Source organism: Thrips palmi, unplaced genomic scaffold (assembly GCF_012932325.1).
Source record: "Thrips palmi isolate BJ-2018 unplaced genomic scaffold, TpBJ-2018v1 HiC_scaffold_12, whole genome shotgun sequence".
Classification (NCBI taxonomy): domain Eukaryota; kingdom Metazoa; phylum Arthropoda; class Insecta; order Thysanoptera; family Thripidae; genus Thrips; species Thrips palmi.
Genome location: NW_023144623.1, coordinates 5632188 through 5657851, shown reverse-complemented (window position 1 = coordinate 5657851; position 25664 = coordinate 5632188). Strand labels below are relative to the sequence as shown.

Below are 25664 nucleotides of genomic sequence, written 5' to 3'. Positions count from 1 at the left end.
CGAGAAGGAAGGGCGGATTGTAGAAGAGCGGGCCGGGCGCTTTAGAGGAGCTGCCCGGCAGCGCAGCGGCGTTCGCCCGAGCCGCTCGCTGACCGGGCCAGCGCCACTTGTAAAGTCATGAAGGTACTCTCAGCAAAAAGACAGGCCACTCAGAGACAAAAAAAAAGTTCCGTTGTACTTGATTTCTTAACAGTTGATTGAAAAAAAAACACACCACAATCCGTTGGGGAAAAAACAGTCAGTTGAAGCAGACATTTAAATATGAAATCGCGTTAGTGAAACACAAAGACCAACATCACGAGATGACGTTTCCTCGAAGAAATAAAAAAGCCGGGCTTGCCAAATGCATGTCAAAGGCAAACTGTTTGGACCTCAAAGCCCCTGAGACTGTGGTATCCACATTTTCCAAACGTCCAGCCGCCTTGTTGTTTTAATTTGGCGTTTTTTTTTTGCGAGGGTGTGCTCGCACGGGAGGCGGCGTGGTGCGCGAGCGTTTTCTAGGCCAACTGGTCTGGATCTCGGCGATCGACTTCCCGCGCCATTTCGCTCGAAAGCCGTCCCGGCGCGCTCGACGTATCTCGAAGGAGGTCGGCGACATCAAACGGAATAAAATATGAGCCCTCCTCCCTTAAACCCCATCCCTGCTGACGAAAAAACAACGAAACCTGAGCTGACCTTGAACCGGCAGTGCTGCTGTCCTTGCACTCCACAAGCGCACGCCACTGATCCAAACAGCCCAGGAAATAAACTAAGATTGATGCGCTGTGTTGGAAGTTATGTTATCGGGGCATTTGTAGGTACGTCAGAAGCACCGTCTGTTTTTTTTTTTTTTTTTTAAGATTTGATCAGACATTTCTTGACAGCGTACACAAATCCACGAACGCGAAGAACGAACGGCAAAGTCTACCTTGCCTTGGGGATTCCGAAACCATTTCAGTCGCAACAACCCATTTACTGGGTTGTTGTTGGGTGATCTTGTTGGCTGCAGCCTTGATAGCCCGCAAATATTTACGTTTTTCAGGGCGCGGCCCGGTACACACGCCTCCGGCCCTCAAATAATCAGTGCCGAGACGGCCGCCCTCAATTTTGTCATCGAGTTCCCCTCCCCTAATCAGCCAGACGCAGGGGCCGCCGCAAGGGCTCTCTTTGAAAGCGCGCCACGGCACGGCGAAGCAGAGCCAAGCAGAGCCAAGCAGAGCCAAGCAGAGCCGATATCGAAATAATCCAGCCGCCCCCACCCTCCATTCCTAATCGGCTCTCTCTGTGACGTCACAGCCAAACCGGGCCTCGATCGTTCGAATTCGATCATCTTTTTATTTGGTTATGTCGTAGTAAGCAATACTCAGTCAGGAGGAAGGAGCTTGTTCTCACAGTTGACTCTGGTTCCCCACTTTGAAACGTGCGTCTAGAGGGATGAACTCGATCTTGACCCCCTTTCGCAGTGGTTTCTCAAATTCCCTTTGATTGAGAGCGGATCGACAACTTTTTCCCTCCTCGTGTAACAACGAAATTGTTTCTTAGCAGTTTTCCTCATTTACAGTGCTAGAAGCTCGGAGAAAAGGGGAGAAAAAACTCTCTCCTTTTCTGTCTGTCGAGTCAACGTACTCATGAGTGCATCCGTCCGCCACACAAGGGCGGGGGAGTGCCTTTGCCTCCATTCCCGCATTGCGCAAATTTCATTGTGCGGGTCTGGCGTGGCCCGGGCTGGCACGGCTGGCACGGCTGGGACGCATATTGCGGGCGGGGTTGCCTTCGCGGCCGTGACCTCAGGCCCGACTGCCAGACTGCCCCGAGGAATTCCACTTTATGAGAGATTCCTGCTCAACTAGACTCTAATTAAGGCCAACCTTGGCCGCCTCTCCAAGGTCACTGCACAGCAGAGATACCTGTGGGGCGAGCTGGCGATGCACACCAAAGATATGAGCTTCTGCACCGGCATGTCGGGGAATCCTGCTGGAAAGAGGTGCGGAGCAGAACCAGAGGAGCTCTCAGAGAGTAAATATTTCGGAGCGCGTCTGTATGACTGATTCTGAGTGTCTGCTTTTGATATATTCTCCACCCCTGAATACATGTACAAGCTGTAGGAAAGTTCCAACAACCAGCAAAGCACGCAGGCTGTGCGTTCGAACTGCTGCACACAATAAGTACATGGACTCAGAATGCGGCGCGTTCGTAAATCAATTTACTTTTGCCGTTCCCGTCGCATCCCCAAGGGAAAAGCGTGCTCTGCTTTTTGTGTGAGAAACTTTCTTTCGGATCCCGTTTTTGTTTAGACTCTGAAATGTCCCCAGCGAAAATGCGAGCTGGCTGCGGTGGAGGACATTAATCCCCCACGCAGGTGCCGCCTCGCTTCATGCGACGGACTGCGAGAAGGAGGACACCAGGGTCGCAGACCCCAGGGAGAGTCTTGGCAGGGGTGCGGGATGCCAGAACCAGGGCTCAGAGACACATCAGGTGTGCAGGACACCAAAACCAAATCGCATAGACTCATCACTAGTGCTGAGCACCAGACGAGGAGCTCAAAGACATTTAGGAGGGATGTAGGATACCAGAACCAGAGTTCCGAGACTCATCAACAGTGCTGAGCAACAGAACCAGAACTCAAAGAGACTCATCAAGGGATGTAGGATAGCAGAGCTCGGTTTGTTGCCAGACGCAAGGCCGCCTAAACGTTTCCTCGCGACCAGTGACCCACATGTGCCAAATGTTACAAGATGAAGCCCCTGGCTGTGCGTCCGGACATGGTCCGCCTGATGGAGTCGTCCCTTCAGCCCAATCAGCGACAACAAAAGCCCCCCCAGCGGACCAATCCCAGTTCGCAGTGTTTGGCGAAGCTCTCGAGCCGAGGCGGCCGAGGCAGCAGAGGAGAGGCCCAGGCATTAAGCACTCTTTTAGACTCGGGCTTTACTGTGGCCTTGCCGGGTCCAGGTTTACAAGCGGCGCACTTCTGCTATCTTAGTCACTGGCAGTTTGCATTAGAAGCTCAAGGAAAAGTCGTGCTCACAGAAGAACAGAGCAGACAAAATCAAAATCAATATCTCTCTGTCTCCTTGCATCCTCTACGGAACGTCCCGTAAGTGTGAGAGGGGCCGAGCAAATGTCATACAGGTAAAGGACGCCCATTAGCGAGTCGGAAACGGATCGAATCGCATCGGCGAATGCCGTCGAAGGCGGCAAAGCGCCTGCCTTGGATTTGACGAGGGGTCTCAAATCTGATGAGGCTTTGTTGCCCGGGTCCGGCAGCTTGTGACAGCTTGTGGCGCACACAGCGCGCCGCCGTTCCATTCAAAGCCCTCTTCAGGGATTTGGGCTAAACCATGTTCTCTGCGTCACGGGTGGCGGCTGTGGTACACGGCAGTGCAAATATAGACTCGTCCTTTATCAAACTCTTTCAGTTACTCTCTGGGAACCGTTACATCTGCAGAGGGAACAGTGGCTTGGCGTGCTGAGTGAGGGATTAAAGCTTCGGACGACGAGCAAGGGGGAATTTTATATTTCTCTTTCCCCGAGTTGACTGAGTCAACATTGACGTTCTCTGAAGACCCCTCGGGCCAACCGTCTGGTCGGAGCCTGTTGCTTACAGCTGCCTGTTGCGTCGTCCAGGACATTTTGGCCGAGAGCCAGCAATGCGGCAATATACTCTGTGGGAAGCGTCCTCAAGACGCACTTGTCGAGAGGGGATGGTAGGCGAGGCACTCTCTTAGTTTTCACTTGCGAAAGATCCAAGTGGTAGCTGGTGCTCGTTTGAGTGAAACAAAGATTGCTTAATGCTTTTTGGTGTTCCTTGGCAATGCGTTGAGTTCAAAACAGAAACAAGTCATGCGATGGTTGGAGTAAGCCTCTAGGATCCGTCTATCGCTTTTCGTTGCTCGCCATTTCTGCCCAATTTCCTAAAGCTGCGCGATGCTCCGACAGTCCCAATGAGCTGCGTTGGAATCCTTTGAGCAAGTGAACATCATCCAGAACCAGCACCACAATTGTAGCCCCCACCCCATCCCCTCGGCGCGGCTTACACTCGCTGGCGGAGGGGCGGTCGCTTTCGCGGGGAGTTGGTTTGAAGGGGGAGGGGAGGAAAGGGTGGCTCGGGAGTGTCAGGCCCGGGGCGCTACACGCTGGCTTCTAGAATCTATATTGAATCCCCACGCAACTCACGCATATACAACTTGCCTGCTTCGCAATAATCTCTCTTTCTCTGGCCAATAGTATTCGCAGTACTCTCTGTCTCTCTCTCTCTCTCTCTCTCTCTCTCTCTCTCTCTCTCTGTCCAGGCGGAATATTCGCGAGTAAAATCGTCATTAAAATTCATATCAAGCATCAATCCGGCACAGCAGCAGCAAAAACAACAAAGGCCGAAACAACGGCGTATTCAAATATCACTGATTGCCAATTGATAGCCAATTGGTGGCCAATGAGAACGCGCGCTAGCCAGCGCCAGCGGGGGCGTGTTTCGATGCGACGCTTCATTTGGCGACTGCCTCTGCCTCTCTCTGCAGGAACCGTGAACAAGGCCAGCATCACAGAGGTGCAACCGCGACGGTTGTCGACTTCCAAACAGGCGGTCTCCCCCATACCCCCAGTGCGATTGGAAGGCGACACACCTGGCTGCCGAGCGCAACACCCATCTTGACGCGCGTCTGGGCGGTGACAACAATCGCACAACAGTGTGCGCCTCACGTCGTCGGCCCCACGGCAACAATGGCCCCAACGGGTTGACAGCATTACCTTCACGACACGGCGCTAACCTCGCAGTGCATTAGGCTGACAAAACCAACAATAACACGCGGTGCATGCGGCTGCGGCCCAGTCTCGGCACAGCCGCACGACACGGCATGGCACGGCACGGCACGGCACGGGACACTAATGGGGTCTGCGGTCCACCGCGCACCAAGGCCCCCGCCCGTTCCCGTGGCCCACAGGAGCTGCCGACGCCCACCGCACTCTCTGCTCAAGGCACGCAGCATTGAAATGGCTTGCAGAGAACAGCAGCCACGCAGAAACCGCATGCTCGGTGAGCTCGAAGAAAAGTTAAAACATATCGGAGCATCTCAACCTCTTGACGTTCACCAATATTTTGATAAGTACAAGAATTTATTGTAATTTTATTTCGATCAAAATAATCATTTTGAAACCTGGTAAAGTCGTTTGAGACTATGTGTTCTTCCCAGGATTGGCCATAGGCTAAAGACAAGCGAATAAATTTTGGTTTTGCCTGACTTTTGGAGAACTTTTTTAAAGAAGTCATTGAAAAGTAGAAGTTAAGTTTGCTCACCTTCCTACTGACAGAAAATTTCCCTCAGTGACCTACCCCACCTGACCTGCCCGTCTATTTTGGATAAGACCCTGCTGTCCCCTTTTCCCCTCTTCGTTGATATGGTCACGTGGCCGCTCCCGTGAGCACGTCGTACACCTGGCGAGGTAGAAAACACGGCGGGAAATGAAAAGAACACAAATGAAGTGAGAGAGAGACAGAGAGCGAGAGAGAGAGAGCGGGGCGGTGGGGTCCCGAAGGGCAAGAAAAGGTTGAATCGTCCAAGCTTCATTTCCGGCTTTGAAGACACTGATTTGGGAAGTTAGTAAAAGGGGCGGAAGGAAGGGGGCGAGGAGGACGGAAGATAAGGGAGAGACAGAGAAAAAGAAAGGGTTCCAGCGGCTGAGAAATTACTGCCGCGAACGAAGGCTGGCAGCCCTGCGTTAGACCGCACTACACGCGCGCGTCCGCGGTGTGGTGGGCGCGCCTCTGCAGCTGTCAGGCGCGTTTTGGCGGAGGAGGCGGTGGAGGGGCGACAGAACGAGAAAAGTTCAACGCGAGAGAAAAGAAGGAAACAAGCAAAGTCAACAGTTTTCCCGCCTCTTTCCAGCCGCTCCACCAACAAGTGTGTTTCAGAGAGGCGCCAGTCAGCCTTGCCGAGTGTCTGCATCTGTGTATGTATATGTGGGGCTGATGGAGGTGGAAGAGGGGGGCGCGCGTTTAGGACCCCTCTCACATCACACAGAAAGTGAAATTTGTGCACCCAGAAATGTAAATGCGCCTGTAACTGACCAAGGACTTTGGGCTTCCCAGATGGCAGCTCGGAACAGTGAGGCAATTATACTACTGTCTGTGTTATCACAATAGCAACCGCACCCGGAGTGGCCAAAGCTCATCCCTTCGCACCCTCTTTTCCTCGTCAATCCAGCAACACTTTGGCGGGGTCCTCGTGGAGTCCTGTCTGTCCCTCCCTGGCTGCAAGCAGAATCGTTTCCCGCTGGCTTTGCTCTTTTCCACCACTCCCGACCCCGTCGCAGCACACGGCCATACCCGATACGCAATCGAGCATTGTGACATCAGCAACGCGGCTTGAAACGGGGGAAGAATGGTACGGTACCGCTCACTCTGACAACGTGTTTGACAAACATGGGCGATAAAAATGCTTTGTCTGGCGTTCCATGCACGTGTCTGTATGTTTGTGTGTATTGGAAGACGATGTAACTGTTCTTTCTCGCTTATATCATCCAAACCGACCTGTGAATAAAAGAGGGGCAGCGAAATGTCACATGACAGGTTGGACAAGGGGGTTGGATTATTCAGGTCAAGGGGCAGGCCACAGGGTTGGGGAAGTATAATGGTAAAAATTAAAGGCACATAAAGTTTGTTTGATTTTTGCCGCAAATTTACGTGGGGTGCCGGTAGGACGGAGAGCGGGAACAACAAACTCGCAGCAGAACGAGGTAAAATCGTAATGCATGGCGCCCGGCCAGGTTTGGCTCCGCCTCTTTCCTCCTGTTGCGTCGCCAGCAACAAGAAAAACAAAAGGGAGGAGGGGGAATTTTGTAGTTTGGTTGGAGAGAGCGGCTTGCGGCGAGCCTCGCACGCAGAACCACACAAGCAAGTTGGAAGCCAGCAACAACACAACCACGAAAACAGACTGACACAAAACGAGAGAAAACATTTACAGGCTTATATTAGAAGCACGGATTGAGGAGCAGTGCCAACGAAAATCACAAGTGACAGGTTGAGTACTCAGTGGGGGGGGGACAACATTTTTATTCTTCCCTTCGAGGGAGTGAAATTGAAACAAAGGCTCCCTTATTTGACGAGTAAACTAAAATCGTTTTAGATCGAGGAGACACAAAAGAAAAAAACAATTCTCTTCTTGATTGCGGCAGGACGGAGCCGCCGCATAGACCGCCACTCTGTTCCTTTCGGTGTGACGTACTTTTAGCAAACTTGGACACTATAATGACGCCGAGGCACAATGCCCGACTTGGCTCGGCGCGGCTCGGCTCGGCGCGTCTCATCGGCACAGTTGGCTCTCTGTGATCACGACCCACGAGGGAGGGAAACTCCCCGAAATACTTTGGGTCGATCAAGGAATGCCAACCGGGGAGGGGGAGTCCGACGACAGAATGCGTGGGTTAGGTTAGGCCGGGAATGCGCGGGAAAGCATCAGCAAGGTCAAGGAGGGGGGGGGAGACGTCGAGAAGGAGAGTGGGTGGGAGAGAGAAGAGGTGACAGAGAAAAAGAGAGACAATGAAAAGACAAATGGGATAGGCGGAGAGCGCCTGTGGATCGGGCGGCGGCAGCAAGCAAAGAAGAAGAAGAAGGAGGAGGAGGAGGAGGGTCCTGATTGAAGGACTGCCCGCATTGCTGTGATTGGCCCAAGTGCTGTGTGGCCGCCAAATAAACACAAACTTATTTCAGATAAGACGGGCCGGACCTCGGCGGCTCCAATTTCATGGCAAAGGAAACTTTGAAATGGGCTGCCGCCGTGATCGTAATGATACCCGCCCAGCGAGGGATGAGACCGTGCGTCGAAAATGACGTCATTTTGTAGTTCTCGTGTACAGAAGCAGTTTTTGTGATTCGGGCCACAGTGACCTTAACCTGCATCCAAACTTTGAAGCCTTGAACCTCCGTTTCAGAGCATTCGTTGATAGGTCCTGCTACTTACTTCGTAACCTAGGACTCCTCCAAACTGCAGAAATCTCCCTCCCTGAACTATCCGACGCTCGAACTATCAGCCCCACTGACGGTCCGGCGCGGTGTTCGCAGTTTCCCACTTCTTGCGAAATTGGAGCGCTGCTGACAAGTCGTTGATCACCACTGTCATGGAAATGCGGCCCCGGATTCCGGTGGGGGCGGCACTGGTGGCAGGCCCCAAGCATTCAAGCAACCCGGCCGAGCTCGGCCGCCGACAGGACAGGGCGGTGAGTGGGTTCGGACCGTCGTGTCTGCCGCCATGTTTGTAAACGAACCCGAACGCGCTGGCTGGTCTGCCGCCTAGCGGGCTCTCTGGACTGCTGCCTCGTCTCCGAGCTGCCGACGTGGGAGGGGGACGGGTGGAGAGACAGTGGTGACCTCTGGCCGGAAGGCGGGATGAGTGATCGGTCACGTCCCGGACTTGCGCGCCGTGCCGTGCCGCGCCGTGCCGTGCCACTGCGAGGACACCGTCACCGTCCTCGCCCAGGGACCCTCAAGGACCTGTATCAAGCCCTGCCAGCGTGCCAGCCCAATTCCAGGGCCGCGCGTCACCAAGCCTACGCAGCGGGAAACCACGCGCGAAATTTGAAAACAAAAAAAAAAAGCTGCTGAAATTTAGTGGCAAACGTGTCCGGTGACGTAATAACGGAGCGAAAAATGCTTGTTGTTCATTTGGAACAGGAAATAAAGGAAGGGCGTGAAACGAGTCAATCTCCGGTCGATAAGTCAATTGACGCAGGTTTGCCGAACGCCCATTTCGCCCTAGAATGAGACAGTTGACTGACTCGCCGCGCACTTTCGGCCCGTGGCCCCCATCCACAGCACGAGGCTCCCCAGACGCCAAGTATGAGGCTTTAGCTCTGCTATGTCAATGTCGGTGCGTCGGTCTGTCTGCCTGTTTGTGTCCGTCCGTCTGTCCGTCCGCCCCATGCCGTGCCCGCCGCCTCCATTTCTTTCTGTCTCAATCCCACGCGAGTGGGGTCCTCCCGGCCCTGCGCCCTGCGCGCGCAGAATGAATATAGGGGCTTGATGGTGTGGAATGAAGTAAGGGGGAAACGGGTGAAAAGGACATACGGAAGGAGAGGAGGGGGGGAGGCGGACGAAGGAGAAGGAGGAGGTCGAGAGGCTGTTCGAGGACTGCAGCTTCGAGTTGGAGCAACACGTTCTTTCAGCCGGAGAATGAGAAAAAGCCACACACACACAACACACACACACACACACACACACACACACACACACAGGCAGGCGGGCGGAGGCTTTTTCGCAGTGAAAGCAGCTCACGTCACTCAAAGCGTGGTGACGCGGCACCCCGCCCCGCCACGCCCTACGCGGGGCGTTCCGAGCGCTGCTAATTGGTCGAAAAAGAGCGTCGAGATGGGTCAGTCGGCGGGGCGGGGCGGGGCGTGGTGGGCGGTGGGGCGTGGTGGGCGGCAGGGAGCGAGCGACGGCGACCGCGGCACGAACCTGAAACGCGGGGGCGCTCTCCGCCGAGCGACACTAGTGCGGTCTGCCAACAATGTGCCGGAAAATGCAACGCCACAAAGGGAGGCCTCATTTTTCGTGTTTTCCCCCTTGGTTTTCCCTTCACATTGCATTTTGTGGGTTGGAAAAATTTTCACATCGATCGGGAGCTGTACTCAGAATTTGCGGTACGCGCTCGTAACATGAAACCTCGTCGCGGTGATAATTGGTGTTTTCGTTTGTTTCGAAATCGACGAAGAATGCCATTCTGAGCTCAGGGAAGCATCACCAAATTTTCGGGCCTCCACAGATGGCCAACTCCCACTGTGGGCCGTGAGCCCGACACCTAAAGTCCGACTGCTGCTGCGTGCTGTGACTCGTTCCGTGCCCAGAGTCGTGTCAGGCTCGCGTTGGCTGCCTCCAGCCTCAACAATGGTCCGTCGCTCTGCCTCTCTCTCGCTCCGACGGGGCGCTAACCTCAGAGTGCGAGAGAGACAGAGCGACCAAATCCCCGGCCGGCATCAGCCTGCTCGCCTGCGAGTGCTCGGCAGGGGTTTCTTGCCCCCTTATTCCCTAAACCACTTACGGCCGTTTGGAGCCTGGCAGGGCTGCCCGGGCTGCCCGGCCTCGAGGGGAAAAGGATCCGAGGCAGTCGGCCTCCGATTGGGGATGCGGTCAAACAACCCGGCCAGGGCTGCAAATTATTTTCGGGGGAGGGACAGGACAGCGCCACAGCACTCTAGGCAAACGCACATATGCCACCCGTCCTGCGCCAAACGCAAAAGAAACCTCGTCTGTATCACCCCCTCCCCCTTTTCTACCAGGTTAATCACCAAAGGGATAATTTTAGGCTAGGTGGAAGGTGGAAGGTGGAAGGTGGAAGATACTTTGGAAACCTGGCCAGCTACTGTCCATCCTGCAACCTCCTCGCCTCTAACCCGTAAATCACAAGACAACATGATGCGCTTGGATTGACTCCAGAGTAACGGAACTGAGAGGAAAAGAAGTGTTCCCGGTGTCTCGCTCTTCGTCTTCCCTCGCCTCGTCATCGTGGCTTGAAACGATTGTCTGCCCGGACGTCGGAGTTCGAAGGTCCCCTCGCAGAGGGACAAAGAGTCCCAGAGAGGCCGCGCCTGTGTGGAGCTCCCTGCACACTGAGAGTCGACCACGTCGCTCCGTCTCTCTCGCACCCAAAAGGGACGCAACACAGGTGCGAGAGAGACGGAGCGACGAGAACGACTCTCGGAATCAGTCTGCTGTGTCGGTCGGCGGCGTGAGTGCTATTTCGGGTAAACTCGGCCGGTGGGCGCGGGTCAAAAATGGAAATGAGTCGGATTTGGCGCGGCGGGCGGGGAAGGGGGGGGGGGGAGAGACAGATCGACCCCACCTGGAGCGGGCCGGACCGCGCCGGGAAGCCTCCACCGGGCTGTACACCGCAAACAAAATCGAGATCAAGAGCAAATGGCGTTCGAAACGTTAAGTGGAGCCATGAGTGAAAAACGATCAAGAAAAGGGGCGACGCAGTTGTCAAAAAAATACAGAACGAATTAACTTTCTTGGCTTCCTCGCATTGCATCAAAGGTAAACAGAAAGCAGCATAAAAGTCGCGGGAAAGTGAAGCAAAACAAATTTAAAGGAGAATTAAAATTCAGACGAGTTTCTTTCTTGCTTTCGGCTGACGCTCACAGACCGCCTGCTGCGTGTCCCACGGCGGGGGTGCACACGGGGACTTCTTTCCTTCGATTTACCTTCTTTTTCTTTCTTTTCCGACTCCTTCCCTTCATTTTTATTTCTTTTTTTTCTGTTCGGGTGTACGGCTCAAGCCACCCCCTCCGCCCGAATAAAAATCCACGGCAAGAATGGAAAGTCTCCCGAACGAAATTACGGCCAAATTCCGCAGCCTTCTTTTCCCAGGCACTCGAAATGCGCGCGCATCCCCGAGGCCGTGCCGTCCCGGGGCCGTTACCTCGGGGCACGGACACCGATGAGCGTTTTTCTCGAGAGCAGTAACCGACGCCAGAACACTCGAGGCTCCCCGACCCCGGCGGCCCGACGCGCCCCGACGCGCCCCGACGCGCCCCGACCCTCGTTCGCAACTACCCCCACATCAACACTGCGATCGCGGTACAGAGCCGCCGCAGCCAATTTAATTAAAAGGGTACGGCCCGTGAATTTTTTTTGTCCTCTTCTTTCGGTGTGCTCGCCTTCTTCCCTTCGCCTCCCCACAGACAACTAACGGAGAATTATTTGAAAGCGGCGCCAGTGGCGCGGCCGGACGGTTACTGCCACGCCGAGCGAGGAGCGTCTTGTCTCTCTCGCACGCTTGCGGGGAGCCCCGTGAGTGCGACAGAGACAGAGCGACGAGAACGACTCGGCAGTGCGCTGGCCGCTGCGCTCCGTGCTGATTACAATGTTCACGGGCCGAGTAACGGCTTTAATAAGCCAGAAAGACGCGCCTGCACGCCGATTCCCAACAGCGCTCTGAAGGTGCCGGTGAGAGAGAGAGAGAGAGAGAGAGAGAGAGGAGGGGGAGGGGGGGGAGACAGTGAGAGAAAGAGAGAGAGGGGGGGGAGAGACAGTGAGAGAAAGAGAGAGAGACTACAAAGTGACCTCACGCCGCCAAGGCCAGCCAAGGCCGCCAGGGCAATGTTCTGAAAGGGGATCCGGCCAATAAGAACGGGGCTCTGCGACGGGCATTCCACCGCCCTCTTTCACAGGTTCACATTCGGAAACTTGCCTTGACTTTGGTCTCCTGTTCCACTCATTATTTCTTTGGTGGCTCCTTTTTTTTCCAGAGACCGACCGCCAAAAAAAATGGAAGAGCCACTTTATCTTGATAACTTTCAACTTTGCGCGGTAAAGGACACGCGGAGGGCGATAAAGGGATCATCACCGCGGCGCCACTGTAACGAGGCGGGGCAAACGTGTCCTTCAGGAAATTATTCCACTAACCAATTCAACAGGTGGAGAGGGACTCCAAAGGGAGAGGGGGCCCCGGAGGGATCCCGAGGGAAGCCCCAGAGGCTTTGGGACGTCCCCTTCAGAAAGCCATTGGCAATTTTGAGGCTAAGCGGAGACCTAAAAAATGCCAGAAAGAAAAAAGACACAGGCCGTGTCGCAGATGGAACCACACGCTACGGAAATCGTCTTACAATGTGCGTATCCTGCACGGGAGAGGGAAGCGAGAGAGAGAGAGAGAGAGAGAGAGAGAGAGAGAGAGAGAGAGAGAGAGAGAGAGAGAGAGAGAGAGAGAGAGAGAGAGCAGGTGGGCGCCCGGGCTGCGAAGTGCGGATTCTGAAAATGGCGCGCCCTTTGTATTCCCTTCGCGGTGCAAAAGCGGCAAAAGCTCACGCAACGGAAGCATGCGTCCGACGGAAACTCTTTGCGGTTATCGATCCTCTCGGACCGCCAAGCCGGCGGGGCGGGGCGGGGCGGGGCGCGCTGCTTCATACGGAGCTTCAAACTTGCTGGCCCAACACGGGGGCCCCCCGGGGGGCCCCCCCGGGGGGGGGGGGGGGGCCCCCGGGGGCCGGCCCCCCCCCCTTTTTCCCCAATTTTTAGGGAACTCCCCAACACTGCAAAAAAAACTGTTTGACAAATAAATTAAAAAAAGTCCCCTTTCCGGAAAGGGGTTGCCCGGGGGGCTCGTTTGGTTCAAAGGAACTGCCCGGGAAAGGGCAACCGGGTGCCCTCCCGGGGCCTCCGTGAATGCCCCCCCGACGTCCAATTCCCGTCCCTCCCCGGAGGGGAATTTGCCCTTCCCCCCGAAAAGGAGGCTTTTCTTGGACGGAACCCCCCCCGGGGGGCCCCCCGGGCCCCTTCAACATTTCCAATTAGGGGGGCCCGGCGGGTCAGATAAAAACCCCCCCCCCCCCAGGGTTTTCCTAAATTCGTTTCGGAAAACAAGTGCCCCCTTTTTTTCCCTTTTCCCCCCCATTCGCCATGAGCGGCCACGGCAAGCCTCCCGACAGGCGTCCGGCCCGTGCGGTCGGTGTGTGGTGAGTGCGGTGGCTGTGTTTACATGACTCATGGCGGGGGCCTCGGAACAAACGGCTATCTCCAAAGGGAGTGCAGACAAACGGCTATCTGTGAAAGTGCTGCAGACAAACGGCTATCTTTTTGACCCCCTGCAGACAAACGGCTATCTGTGAAAGTGCTGCAGACAAACGGCTATCTTTTTGACCCCCTGCAGACAAACGGCTATCTGTGAAAGTGCTGCAGACAAACGGCTATCTTTTTGACCCCCTGCAGACAACGGCTATCTGTGAAAGTGCTGCAGACAAACGGCTATCTTTTGACCCCCTGCAGACAAACGGCTATCTGTGAAAGTGCTGCAGACAAACGGCTATCTTTTTGACCCCCTGCAGACAAACGGCTATCTGTGAAAGTGCTGCAGACAAACGGCTATCTTTTTGACCCCCTGCAGACAAACGGCTATCTGTGAAAGTGCTGCAGACAAACGGCTATCTTTTTGACCCCCTGCAGACAAACGGCTATCTGTGAAAGTGCTGCAGACAAACGGCTATCTTTTTGACCCCCTGCAGACAAACGGCTAACTGTTTTCTCCACTTCCCGAGTTTGGATACTTATATATGTACAATCAATTGAGCCTGTCAAATTTGACCTTATCCAACAGATGTCAAAAGTTTGTCAGAGCAGATTGACACACAACATGAGTCTGTCACGTGCGTCTAACCTGAGAAAAACTCAAGGAACCCGGCCAACCCTAACCTCTCCCGAAAAGTCAGTTAGCCGTTTGTCTGCAGGGGGTCAAAAAGATAGCCGATTGTCTGCAGCTCCTTCACAGATAGCCGTTTGTCTGCTCTCCCTTTGGAGATAGCCGCTTGTTCCGACGAGGTGTCGCACTGTCCATGTCCACGATAACCCCCCGCCGATAGGCCGTCCGTAGCCCTTATGGCTGTACTGATTGGCTAGAGACAAAGGGGGAGGGGGTGGGGAACGGGAAGAAGAAGAAGAAGAAGAAGAAGAAGAAGAAGAAGAAGAAGAAGAAGAAGAAGAAGAAGAAGAAGAAGAAGACATTCCGGCCATCCGAATCGCGTACACACACAGGACTCTGTGTGGGCGTCTCTCATCGGTGTGTGTGTGTGTGTGTGTGTTGTGTGTGTGTGTGTGTGTGTGTGTGCGTGTGGTGTGTGTGTGTGTGTGTCTGTGTGTGTGTGTGGAGGGAGCGCGTGTTGCGGGGCTGATGGGGTGAGCGAGAGAGATGAAACTCGAGACGCTCCACAATCCAGCACGGCCGGCGCGTTGCCTTGCTCCTCCCCGGCCGCGTGCCGTCGTGTGCAGCACACTGTCAAGGGCACGCCACTGCGCGACACGAGGCCACAGCGTGCATCGCGAGGGCGTGGAGCGCCGCTCTCTCGGCGCGCCTTCCGCCGCGTCTTTTCGGCCCTTAGACGGTTTCCGCTGGGAATGTCGCGTCAGTCGGAGCGCGTTTCACGCAACGAACCAAGAAAAGAAAATCGTCGATCCCATTTATTTATTTTTATTGATCCGGTAAGAGCAAAATTAAAAAAAAGTAACTGTGCAGAGAATAATTTGTTGGTTCAAGAGAAAAATCTGTCGGCGCGACAAAGAACTCGTTGAAACGCAAAAAGTGGGTAAAAACCTCGACTCCGTTCCTTCAAGGTCACGCCAGCAGTGCACACGACAAGCTTTTAGGCACACGACTTTTTTTTTTTTGAAGTTGTTACGAAACTAACAAAGTTACGTACACTGCAAATCCAGTGGTAACTTTACTTGCCACAAATTTGGCGAGCCGTTTTGAATGCTAAAAATTGGAAAGCTTGGCCCAGAAATACCCCCTAGCTTGCCAAATTTTGGAATTGTAAACGGTTTGCCAAATTCGTGGCAAGTAAACTTACCACTGCAGTGTATTTATTGCATATTTTTTTTTCTAAGCTGAGTGTTGTGTAGTGTTAACTGTCTGCCCGTGAGCTTGCGCTATGAACGAAGAATCTAGGTGTGCGGGTGCGATCGGATCTACGATTTTCCACACCCACATTTCACATTTTCCAGGTATCAATTGAGCCATTGTCTTGGCCGGCTCGTTCTGTGCACCCTCCAAGCCCCACCCCGGCCCTGCGTCACCACCCACCCCCCTCGAGCGGTGGCAATGTCGACCCGATAGCAGCCAGACTTACAGCCATATCAACAACTATCGTCGCCCGCCATTGTGTCCCAAACGAGCCGAAAGCAACAAAAGCAAATAGCGAGAGAAAGGAGGGGGAGGGGGGGCGCCGCCGACGAGATTCGGGTTAGCAGACACTTCTTGTGGCACTAGTTAGTGGGCCAGACACCACCAAGTCGCGCGAGGGGCATTTCATATTACTTTGTATGCAGGCTGCATTTTAACTACTACTCACACAGTTAAAAATATGAAAAAACAAAAAAAAAAAAAAAACTTCAAGCCTGGCAGAGCTGCAGTTGGCCCATGTATAAGCAACCATGTGACAGTCCACCCCACCCCAGAAAAAGAACTATCTCTGGATCCACCCTTTAGCCGCCTCGTCTCCAACAGATATTAAAGAAAAGCAAAAAATGAAAAAAAAATGTGACTGCTCTTTTTTTTGTTTTCTGCCACGTCAATCCTCGCGCACTGCGCTTTACCCGCTCCAGCAGACTGGTTCAGAGAGTCGTTTTCGTCGCTCTGTCTGTCCCGCACTCACGGGGCATCCTGCATGGGTTCGAGGGAGACAGAAGGTCTGCCAAGCGAAACCGCCGAGCGTCGCCAGGCGCGCGGAATGAGACGCCGGGAAAAGGCGCGAAAAGCCGAAAAGCAATAATAATGTTATCGAACCGCCGCGACGACCCATTGCCGCCGAGAGGCCCGCGGGGTTCCGGCCGCCGCGGCCCGCTCTGAATCAAACTAACTGGCGCTACATAGTCCGCCGAAATAAATCGCCGAAAGGAACCGGAGGTGGCGAGGGGGAGGGGGGGGGGCTCACAAATCCACGGGACGCAAGCCGCCGCCGAAAGGCCCCCGCCGGCCCCCGCTGAAGCCCGGCCGTCCGAAAGCGGAGCCCCTCCGTCGCCATTGTCTCAGAAAATGGACTGCCGTTTTCGCGCGTGGGCCAGGCAGGCCAGCCAGGCCCACAGTGGGCCAGAAGACCGGTGGAGGCGGACAAAACTCCAGACGCGATTTGAGGCACAGTGTCCCGAAATGGGACTCGAACCGAACGTGTGACCACACCAATGGATTCCTCGTTCGCAGAGCAATCCGTCGGTCTGGTCACACTTTCGGTTCGAGTCCCATTTAGCGCCTCTGGAGCTCGAAAACGCGTCGAGAATTTTGGCCGCCTCCACCGGTCTTCTGGCCCACTGTGAGGCCGGGCCCCGGGGGCTGCCAACGGGAAATAAAGCACCGAGCGATCTTAGCGCTCTGCAAGCGGCTGCGTGGCGGGCAGTGCTTCCGTCGCTCTGTCTCTCTCGGACCAGAGGGGCGTCACAGAGTGCGAGGGGGACGGAGCGACAGCCGCGAAGCTCGAACCAATAAATTGGCGCCTTGCTCGTTCTCTGGATAATGCTTTGCCATGTTTTCCAACGCGCATTATTGGAGGTTAAGGGTGTGCCTGCAGCGACTGTGGGTGGCGAGAGAATTCCTCGGACCGAATGTCTTTAGTCACATCTCGGTCCGCACAAGGCCTCGGGCCTCAAGCGCGTCCTTGACATGTATAATCTAAACCATGATTTTAAACCCTCGCATTCATCCCAAGCTCTTGGCACGCGCACGCACAAACGCAACACACACACACACTCACACACACACACACACACACACACACACGGGCGCGCGTGTTAATCCCCCCCGACACGAAGCCACGCTCTGCTAACAATCGGCTCCGAATGGAGTTGGCCTCGGTATGGCTTGCAGCCACTGATTGGACCTTGAAACATAGTTTTCGACGTGGGGTCTGTGAGAACGAATCAGAGAGAGAGAGAGAGAGAGAGAGAGAGAGAGAGAGAGAGAGGGAGGGAGGGAGGGAGGTAGAGAGAGATCTGTCACCATGGCGTTACTCCGCAAACTTTACTCGAGGCTTACGACAACTCGACGGCCAATCATGGGGGAAGAGAACCCGAAAAGAAGGAGAGAGAAAGAGTGAGAGGGACCGAGCATGGGATCGAAGGGTCTGGGAAGCGCGAAGGAATGGGCTGGACATGCCCTTGGGAATATTCAGGTTAATGTGTTCTTTATACTGCACTCGGTTTCCTGGGGAAAATCCTCACATAAATAAGGTAATTCGCAATCAAGTCTTGAATTTTAAAAAACGTCTGAATAATAAAAACGGGAGCGAGGGAGTATGAGTGGGGCAACTGGGCGCGCGTACGCAGCGGAGCGTAGTCGGGGTAGCTGTGTCCGGAGGGCCTGACCTTGGAACGGACCCGCATTGACAGCGGCGAGCTGATTCGACCATAAAAACCGAAATCAATATAATAATGCGCATCGCGATGGGACGAAACGGTGGCCCTAATGGACAGTCGGAAAGGGCGGGAAAAAAGGGCCCCTGCCGTTCACGCATATCAGGGCCACATGGTTCATGGCGGATCGGTGGAAGAACGACAAGGACTCACGGGCCATCAGCTCCAACAAATACACTCTGTTCAAGAGAGGCGAGAAAAGCACAGCGAGACGCTTGGCGTTCGCAAAAGCGAATCGCTAAACAAAAGAAAGGGGGCGACACTCTTCCCGAGGGAAGCGTTCGGGCGCCGGCGCAGACGCGCCACCCCGCCCTGCTTTTATAATGGGATGAGGTCACGGATATGAAAGTGGGCCACCTTGCCGCCTTGACGGACCAGTGCACCCGAAAGAGAGTCGATAGTGCCTCTGGAGAAATGAACCTGCTGGTGGACCCTCTTGCGCGTCATGGACAGTTAAGGAATGAAGAATGTGGGATTCCAACATCATCGGTTCACCACCAATGGCACGCATGGCACAGTTCGAGTCGGTAAACTTATGTACGGAATTCTGGCATAGGTTAGAGCACACAACCAGTTAACGGATTAAATCTCCTATATTGAAAGGGAAACACTCTTACTACGATTTTAAACTGCTGCAGTCTCAACACGATTTTTTTTTGCGAGGGGAAGGGCGCCTCCCAACACTTCAGTGTCTAAAAAATGACAAAAACTTCCAAAAATAAAGTTGTCTTTTTTTTAACCGCCCGTTGACAGCCACCATCCCTTTGCTAGACTGGCGCCCAATAGCAGTGCTGCACTGTACCTGTTGACGTCGAAAGTGGCGGCGGAAAGACGCAGGCAGGGGTCTGTCCGAAGCACTCAAACGACACACGCACTAACTCGGCGGAAGACCGTCGCGGCGTGCCCCTCGCGGCACGCACACACCCGACCGCGGACACACACACAGACACACACACACACGGCTGCCACTGCTGCTACGCGCGACGTGCGTACACCTCCGGCTTCGCCAGCTCTCTGCCAACAAGTGGTCGGGGCGTCGGGGCGTCGGCGGGGGGAGCAGCGGGCCAGGAGCAGCGAGGCCTAGCCTGGCCCAGCCACCCCCACCCCCCGCCAGCCGGCTGCCAGCGCCGCCAGCGCGCCGCCACTGCGCAGTCGCCGCGAGGACGAGCGGAGGGGGACGCGGTGATGAACGCCAGCTAATTATGTGCACAACCTCACGCGTGGCTCGGTGAAAATGACATTTCAATTAGGTTTCGTGGCGTGTCGAACCTCGCAAATCCAATTCGAAGCCCGGCCTGGCGCCGACCGTCGCCCTCCAGGCCGCCCGACGCCGCCAGACCAGGCCAGGCCAGCGAGGTGGACAGTTGCCCCAGCAAGGAGGCGTCAGGACCACAGCATTCAGAAGGAAAACTGACCTCTTTTAGACTCAACAACATAACGGCATGATAGCTGGAAAGAGAGTCCTTCCCTACACGGCAGAAACCGTACCTGGTTTTCCCAGTAAAGGCATAGGCGATTTCCAGGGGGTTCCTGGGAAAACCAGGTACCGTTTTTACCGTGTAAAATTTAATTTACTGTTTTTTCCAGGTGCACCGCTCTGTGATCCGAAATGACGAAGTTCCAACGTGCCGCCATTATGCAAATGAAGTAGACTTCAGCGCGCTCCGCCACTGGTAGCCCTCGCAATGCGGGTATAATAATAATGAAGGCTGAGCGAATGTCTCAAGCGGTACGACAAAGGCAGCGGAGATACAATGCAGAAAGACGAAGTCCGGCTGGCGCGGCAGCAGCGCCGAGGTTTTCCCCGTCCGTCGTCGCAAAGTAAATGAAAGCGCTTGGAACCCTCAAATTCTGAAGGGGTGTGCATTCCGGCTGTGTTGAATCTCTACTGTTTAGGCTGCTGAGAGAAGGATTCGAAATAATTTTATTTTTCCATCGCTTCGCGCCTCAGAAGAGGAAGGGGGCGGGAACTCTTTTTTATTGATTCACAACGAAACAATCTGAAAGCCAAAGATAAAGTTGGCGGCAGAGGAAACGTCATTGTGCTTCCGTCCTTCTGATTGCTTTATGTACTTAATTCTCCCATCTTGTTTGGGACATAATCCAGCGTCCCCCGCCGGCAATGACTAGTCATTACGGCGATAATCAGCCTTGGCAGACACGCTGCCGATGGGCGCGGGTTCGACTCCCCGCGACGCTCTCTTTCGCGCGGTTCCTACTTTGTACTTTAATCACCTTGACGGGGCGAAAAGACAAAGCGGGCGGAACGCTGCAGCCAGCCACTTTTATCACTGAGGGGAGGAAGAGAGAGAGAGAGAGAGAGAGAGAGAGAGAGAGAGAGAGAGAGAGAGGGAGAGAAGACGAAGAAGAGCGAGTGGGACGAGGATGGGGGATAATAAAAAGTATCTAAAGCGGCTCTGTTGCTTGACGTCGTCACCGGTCCGCTGCTGCCGAGCCAAGGCGAAGCAGCCTAATAAAGCACGAGCCAAAGCAGACACGCAGTGCCAGAACTTTCTCGCACCGAGGAGACGGGAAAAAAGATGGCAATAGAGCGCCAAACTAGACGGCCCGGTCAGGAAGGAGGGGTCCGGGGGAAGGGGGGGCAGCCTGGAGGTGCCGAGCCACCCAAGAGTGAGAGGAGACCGGCCTGGAGTCGCGGAGAATCCAAAGGCCCCTACGGCGCTGCTACAACTCGATAGATTCAGCCGGAGGCCTTCGTTTGGGCCCTTCCTGTCACTGCTACTTCACCCACCCCTTTCTTTTGCTTCATTTAGTTCTGCCGCTGCAGCGCGGAAAACCGGTGAAGGCGGCCAAAATTCGAAAAGAATTTTGAGCTCCCGAGTAATGGGACTTAACGTGTGACCCCATCAATGGTTTGCTCTCCGAACGAGGAATCCATTGATGGGGTCACAAGTTTGATTCCAGTCCTATTTGGTGAATCTGACACTCAAAACGCGTCTAGAGTTTTGGCCGCCTCCACCAGCCTACTGTTCAGTGGTGCCTTCGGTGCCACTTCGTTCCTCCCGCATCTCAGCTTCGTTACTGCATCATCACAGTCTTCTTCTCTTTTTTATTAATCTGCTGGCAGCCAAGATGGCACACAACAAAAAACGGGAGGCTGTTACTCTCGACAAAAGGACTCGTTGTGTGGTCAGACACTGATGCCTCACCTTATTAAGCAGTTTCCTCACCTCTTCTCTCTCTTCTTTTTTAATAAACGAAACGCGAATTCCCGAGTCGCGTTTGCATTCGCGAGCAGGCCGCGCGACAACAGGTGGGGTGGCGGAGAAAAGACTCTCCAGCGAAGCAGAGGCTCGGTGAATATGGAAAGCCTCCCCCCCCCCCCGCGGAGAAGACGCGCGAGTCAACCCATCGAACTTTTCACTCGTTCCGAGAAGAATTCGAGGCAGTAAAAGAGAGAGAGAGAGAGAGAGAGAGAGAGAGAGAGAGAGAGAGAGGAAGAGAGAGAGACCGTTTCTTAGACATCAACCGATGTTTCTCAGAATCCCAGGAGATCTTCTTGAGACCAGGAGATTGACTTACCGTGAGGTCAGATCAGCAGCGAAATAATAAACAAAAATGATCGTCCATGTAATCGAATCTGCGTAGGAATGTGAGGAACGCTGCACGAGCGAGAAAAGGGGGGAGGGGGGGGGGTACAGCACGTGCAGTACTGCTCCACGCTCCACTCGTGCACAGCGCAATGTCAGCAGACGGAACCGACGCAACAACTCACATTGTTAAAAACTTTTTTTTCGTGTTCCTTTTTTTTCTTTTGCGTCGCGCAAGTTTTGTGCAGCGTCCGAGGGGGTTACGACTGGTAAATTTCGTGTCAGCCGGATTACTGATTACCCCGGATTACCCCGGATTACCCCCAAATTACCTCCGGATTACAACAAAAAATTCCTGGATTACCTTGGATTTAACAGGATTACCCCGGATTACCTCAAAATTTCCCGGTTCCCCGGATTACCTCAAAATTCGGGATCGGATTACGGATTACCAATTTGCTGTCAGCCGGATTCCCGAAGTCGTTACCCCCTCGGCAGCGTCAGTCTGGCAGTGTAATGACGTGCAAAAAGACGCGCGCTGCTCGAATCGCGACGACGGGCCTCGCGTCGCACCAATCCCCCGCGGAGTCACATGTCACAATAAACAGGGCGTGGCGTGGCGGGGCGTAGCGGTCCGCGGGTACTTCCCTCTCCAAATCCCTCTCGCTGCTGGAGAGAGAGAGAGAGAGAGAGAGAGAGAGAGAGAGAGAGAGAGAGAGAGAGAGAGAGAGAGAGAGAGAGAGAGAGAGAGAGACGGAGCACCGGGGAGAGGGGCTGACATTTGGAGCCCGACGAGAAGCATCCTCAATCTTCCCACGCCGCCGCGCTGCCGTGCCGCCACGCGCATCCCCTTCGGCTGAATCCGCGTTCCCGCATCGCTTCCACGTCGCCGTCCTCTCTTCCCTCCGTTTGGCGCCAAACTTGGCTTGGCGCCTCCGGCTGCACACTGAGGGTCGTTCTGTCTCTCTCACACTCGTGCGGCGTCCCGTACGGGTGCGAGAGAGACGGCGGCGGCAACGACTCTCGGACAGCAGCTTCGCTGTCTTCGTCGCCATTTGTCCGGGACTCCTTTTCCAGCTGCAGCCCCGCGCGCAGCCGTTCCGTCTCCAGGACGCGTTTGCTTTTCCACTCCGCATTCTGCCTCTCTCGCACCCGCACGCCACGCGCCGCGAGCGCAACAGAGACAGAGCGTTGCTTTCGAGTCGCTCTGCTGCTCGCAGTCACGTGATGCGTTCGCGTGATGCGTTCGCGTGATGCGTGCTGATGGCGAAATGCGACCTGGGAGGCGTTCCCGGCGTTCCGGTCCACCGCGCTCGGGCTGCCTTCCTAGAGCGTCATCTCCCGTCTCTGGACGCGTCGCCTGGCAAGCCCGGCAAGCCTCTGGCACCGCGAGCCACCCGAGATCCGAGCCCCGTCCACCCGCTGCAGTGGGGAACGCCTGCAGACGCCGAGGTAGGCTGTCCCGCTGCGCAGGGCTGCCGTGCGGACTGCCAATGGCCGAGTTCGCAGGCGCTCTGTCGGACAGTACCGCAAGCCGGTGTGAGAAACTGGGGTTTATCCATTTTATAGTTGCCTTCTGGCTTATCATTCGGTGAAAGTGTAAAGGTAGCGTAGCGTGATCAATATGATCGTTTCTCACTTTATCTTTGTGTTTTGACCTTTGATAATATGAACTCTTAATAAGGGCGTAAGAACGTGGCATTAATCAACACTTGAACATGGCTTAGCTACTATTTATTCGTACACTGTTACTTACTCTAATACACACGTATACAAACATCTTATGGGGTATAACGATGATGTTCACTGAATATTCTCATGGCGTGTCGAGACAGCCCATGAGGTCGGTCGCTGGCTCTGGAGTATTCTTCTATCTTGTCCGTTCTAGGCGTCGCGTCCTGGCTTACTCTCTGTGGTCATGCGGTCCCGCGGCTTTTATACCGAGGACGCGCTTCGGGCGGGGACCGCCGAATACACGGCGTCTCCGCAGCGTGGGGGTTCACGGACACTTCACAAGACACTTTACAATCACGTCACATGACACATTACACATCACCATACTCACTAAACGCCTTCATGGCCACGCAGGGCCTGGCGAGAACCGACGTGAAGTCTGCTGCTGAGATGGTGCCGAACTGCCCCGAGAACTGGCCTGCCTTACTATTTATACAGTAGCACGCCGCGTGGTCGGCGTGACCCCTTTTCGGCGCCGCGCCGCGTCCTCGGGCCGCGGGCGTGCGCGCGTGGCTTTATTTGGGCGCGGCGGACCGCGCCAGGCCGAGGGACGCGCGGGTGCGCGGACGCGTGGGAGAATGATGCCATCGCTGCTGCGAGGCTGACACCACTTGATCTGCATCTCGGCTCAGTTCGCTCGGTTTGGCTCATGCGTAATTACCGAAACTATTTTGACCTTGTGCATTGCGTGCTTTGAACTGCGCACTCTTACACCGGGGTAATATGACACAATTTCGGGGTAATATGAGACGGAGTTAGGATTGGTTAAGATTCACTCTGAGCCCGCTATTGGGCCGCAAAGAGAGCCACTGGTGCCAAAAAATTAATTACTCTTGATGGTACCATTTTTCGCCGTGAAGTTTGACAGGGATGAGTCATCAAATGCCACGAGCATTATAATTCTCGAGCCGATCACGTGTGCCATGCACACGCCATGGGCATGGGCACTGCCATGGGCACTGCTATGGGCACTGCCATGGGCCCGGGGCCGACAACGCCCTAACCTCCTCGATGACAGGGGGATGGCGCGCCGTGGCGGTGTGCTCCGGGGTCATGAACACGGTGCACAGTCATGAATAAAACATGGAGGGGGCACCAACCTACAACAACCCCTGGAGGTGTGCGGCAGGAAGGGGGTGGGAGGGAGAAGGAGGAGGTACCGCCAACTACGGCACTGAAAGTTCCTCGACGTCTCTGCTGTTTCACTTCCCACCCTCGAAAAGAGAAAGAAACGAAATAGAAGAAAGGACGGTTGAGGAGGGTGAGACTTGCCACTCGCGTGGAGGCAACATGCCAGCTGTATATGCATCGCCATAATTTTTGACCTTCCATAACACATTTTCGTCGCTCTGCTTTTCATTTTCTGAAAACTGGCAGTGTGAGAGACACACGCCGCAGGCTTTCACATCGCACTCAAACTGACCCGGCCGTCTCTTTTACATAGTAGCAGGCAGCCGGCGGCCCTACACTGGTACAGCCCCCCGTCACATATGTAAACGAGAGGGTGGGAGTGATTCCAGTGTGCGCGCAGAGCTTCCGTCGCTTCCGCCACAAACGACACGCACCGCATTGCCTGTACCGCGGGGGGCGGCAGAGGGAACCAGGCTCAACAACAACAACAACAAGAACGGGAGTCTGCGGTCGAAAACAACAGCAGCACCTGGCGCGAAAGCGGTGGAGCACTGTCAAAAATTGTTGCGTCACTGTATGACAAAATTGTCAATGGCATTTTCATCACTAACAAATGGTGAACATTTCATCTCGAATCAATGAAAATTTTTATCTTAAATTGATGAAATTTTTTATCTTAAATTGATGAAAATTTTTATCTTAAATTGATGAAATTTTTTATCATTGATGAAAATTTCATCTCAACTAAATGACTGTTTCATCTCGAATTGATGACATTTTCAAGTAGAATCGATCTGTCGATGCGAATGTCATCAGCAAGGTTTTGATGACACCCTCCGTAGGAAAATCGGCCTTGACATAGGCACCGAGTGGCAGGCAAGAGATTTCGACAGTGCAGGTGGCGGCCTGCCGGGGCGCGCGCGTCGCGCTGCTGGCGTTCGGACGGTCGGGTTCCCAGAGGCCACCACAAGAATTTGGGAGTAAAATTTAACGCGCGCGCCGTCCCGGTGAAGTTTGCGCGGGCGAGAGGGGGCCGGCTTGGCCCGGGGGTGCTTAGGGGCGATAAGGTGAGATGAGCAGGGCCGGGCAAGGCCGGGCCGCGGGCCCGGGGGTGCCGCTCCCCGAAAGTGGGGTCACAACGAGGAAACTGCATTCTTCCCCTCCTCGTCATCCTCTTCCAGTTTTTTTTTGCCCCTTTTTTCGCTCTTTGTCTAAGTGTTCTTTTTTGTTGGCTCGCGACGAAAATACCCGGTGCGCGAGAGCTGCAATTGGGCCGACTTTAAGCATCCACTGCGTCTGATCCGAGGCGGTATTTCGTCCTCCCTCAACGGGCAATTGGTCTTTGGACCTTCCTTTTGCATGCCTTTGTTACGGAGTGCGATTATCTGCCT

At 54.6% G+C, this 25664-nt stretch overlaps 1 protein-coding gene across 9 annotated transcripts in view; it reads right to left on the bottom strand.

The window, feature by feature from the left end:
* The window catches only part of LOC117640256 (SCY1-like protein 2), an 88126-nt gene extending 69258 nt beyond the window's left edge, over positions 1 to 18868 (bottom strand). For all 9 annotated transcript variants that reach the window (XR_004587416.1, XM_034376594.1, XM_034376600.1 and 6 more), the window contains exon 1: positions 18660 to 18868. The gene's annotated coding sequence lies outside the window, so the exon portion shown is untranslated. The remainder of the gene's footprint in view (positions 1 to 18659) is intronic.
* Positions 18869 to 25664: the final 6796 nt, after the last annotated feature.